The 2,730-nt window shown below is 30.8% G+C and overlaps 1 long non-coding RNA gene across 1 annotated transcript; it reads left to right on the forward strand.

The window, feature by feature from the left end:
• Positions 1-412: 412 nt before the first annotated feature.
• Positions 413-2,288, forward strand: LOC112024297 (uncharacterized). Its single transcript, XR_010631881.1, has 3 exons — positions 413-538; positions 918-1,065; positions 1,859-2,288. It is a non-coding gene; the product is annotated as an uncharacterized LOC112024297 (long non-coding RNA).
• The last annotated feature ends 442 nt before the right edge of the window (positions 2,289-2,730 follow it).

Consider the following 2,730-nt stretch of genomic DNA (forward strand, 5'->3'; position numbering starts at 1 on the left):
GGTTTTTATGAACATCGCTTTTGCTAGTTTTTAGGAAAATTGTTTGTTAATGATTATTTGGCACACTTCTTTTTTTTTTTTTTAGTAAAATTTTTTAAGATTTTAATTAAATTGGATTTTTATTGGTTCAATATTTTGGGTGCTTTTTTAAAATTTAGAATTCAAAGCTTACTCGTATTATATATATATATATATATATAATCCATTATCATTCTACAATTTTAAAACATTTATATATATATATATATATATATATATATATATATGGGATATTTTATTTATGTAATAGAGACTGTGGGACTCCGACATGTATAATATTTTGGGGTGCCATCTGGGGCGTAGGTCCTTATTCTGGCTCTATAAATAGTGGTCATTGAAAGACACATTCTTCTCACATCTTTGTTATGAGATTCACGAGAAGCATTTTGCCTCAACAGAAAATGAATTCCAAAACTTTTATAATATTCTTGGGTTTTCTTTGCCACTGTTTTCATCTGCTCAACTGTGGTGGTAGAGACACCCAACGACGAGAACAAACGTTAGAAGAACACTACACAATTGTCACTTTTTCTTTCCTATATAAAAAACATTAACTTCATCTTTGTAGAAAATAGTGAAGGGTTCCCTTCTTCTTTCTTTCTTTTTTTTTTTTTTTATTTTTTTTAAATTTTATGATTAGTTTCTTGCTGAAAATTTTAATATGGATTTGTGCATGCTGCTATTATAATAACAAAATACCAAATTGGACTCCTTTCTGTGCTATAGAATTGCAAAAGACGTATTATACATTATATACTAAAATTTAGAATTTTCCTATAATTTATTTCTTTTTTTAATAGTATATTACTAGGGTTTTAAATGTTATAGAACTCGATATTTAAGAAATATTCATCACTTAATCTATTTAACCTTTGCAGTGGAGGTGGCTGCTGGAACAAACCAAGTAGATGATTCAAAGTACCCTTGCAGATTGCTGCTGCGGGTATGACCGTTTTCGCGGATGCAGGTGTTGCAGTTACGCTGGAGAGTCTCAAGGCTTGGATACTGAGGCCACGACCAAAGAAGGTTAGTAGAGACATCCATCAACCCACATTAATTTCTTTTGAATTTTTTTTTTTATTTTTTTATTAATTTTATGTAACTGATATATATAAATAAGCTTGGAAGACCCAAAAAAACCAAAAAAAAAAACCTTTATAACGTTGATGTGCTTATTGATAGATAAGTAAATAAAGAAGTAATGTCAATTATAAACTTAAAACTAAAAATAATAAAAATTTATTAACTCAACAGTTGTAAAAAAAATGTCATGTTTATAACAATTCTATGTGATATGTTTTACACGTACACACATGTTGGGACCAACATCGGTAGAGCTCTTGCTTTATGATGAGAACTTGGTTTCTAATTCCNGTAAAAAAATGTCATGTTTATAACATATTCTATGTGATATGTTTTACACGTACACACATGTTGGGACCAACATCGGTAGAGCTCTTGCTTTATGATGAGAACTTGGTTTCTAATTCCTTTCCCACTTTATAAAGTAAAAAATAGAATAAAATAACACTTCAAAAAAAAAAAAAAGAATAAAATAAGTGTTGTACACATAAAAAAAAAAGTCTACATTCGTAGTACTGACACATACGTACGATAAATGTTGTATATACGTTCTTTCCCATTTTCTAATTAGTAACTATGATTCACTTTTCTATTGTATATATTCTTTTTTACATCAATAATTATGTTGTAGAGCGCAAGCTTTTGTTTGTTTTATTTGTTTGTTTCCAACTTAATTTTATGCATACAAAAATTACAAGTTCATTCTACTTATGCAAATGGACACTGCTGCACGCAGAAGAGTCAAACCGGTAGCTGACACAAAGGATGGCGGACATGGAGGAGGTAGCGGTGGAAAGGGTGGAAGCGGCAGTGGAAAGGGTGGAGGAAGCGGTGGTGAGGGAGGCGGCGGTGGTGGAGGACGTAGTGGTGGAAAGGGTGGAGGCTGGGGCGTAACCAAGAATTTTTACATGGGGGGGCCGATTCGAACCATGAAGGTTGAAACTGACGACAATGAGTATTATCGTTGTATGGATAATCTATATTTTTAGGTTGATATAGACCTTCTTTGAGATAAACTCGTCGGATTTCATCTTATTTGTTGCTAGGGAATTCACATATTTGTTTACGTGACCCTGGATCACGATCTATCTCTTCAGATTGAATTCTTGAATATTTGGAGAGATCAAGGTGTTCATCAGGCATTGAAGTATCAACATTTGTTTCTACAGCCACAAGTGTCCTAATTTCTGAATTGCTAACATCTTTTTTCTTAAAGAATGCATCAATTATTTTTCGTTTGCTTATAATTCTTTTAACTTTAAGAATATGACTCAAAAATTAACCTGAAAAGAAGTTTAGAAAATAAAATTTTAATTAGAAATTTTTACTTAGTTATATGGATGTTGTTCATACTCAAGAAAAAACAAAATTTTCACTATAATTTAAACATACAATCCATTTTTAATACAACTTTAATTAATAATAACCCCTCAAATAAAAACAAAAATTAAACAAACAAGTATTGGTACACAACATAAACCAAACAATTTAACAACACCCACGGCCACATGATATCTAACTAATCAAAAATAGGTAATAAATCAAAACAATTTTATCTAAGAAATTTTATCTTCACAAATTGCAAAGATGGGTCATCCGTGTGGCAAT

Source organism: Quercus suber, unplaced genomic scaffold (genome assembly GCF_002906115.3).
Source record: "Quercus suber isolate HL8 unplaced genomic scaffold, Cork oak 2.0 scaffold_249, whole genome shotgun sequence".
NCBI lineage: Eukaryota > Viridiplantae > Streptophyta > Magnoliopsida > Fagales > Fagaceae > Quercus > Quercus suber.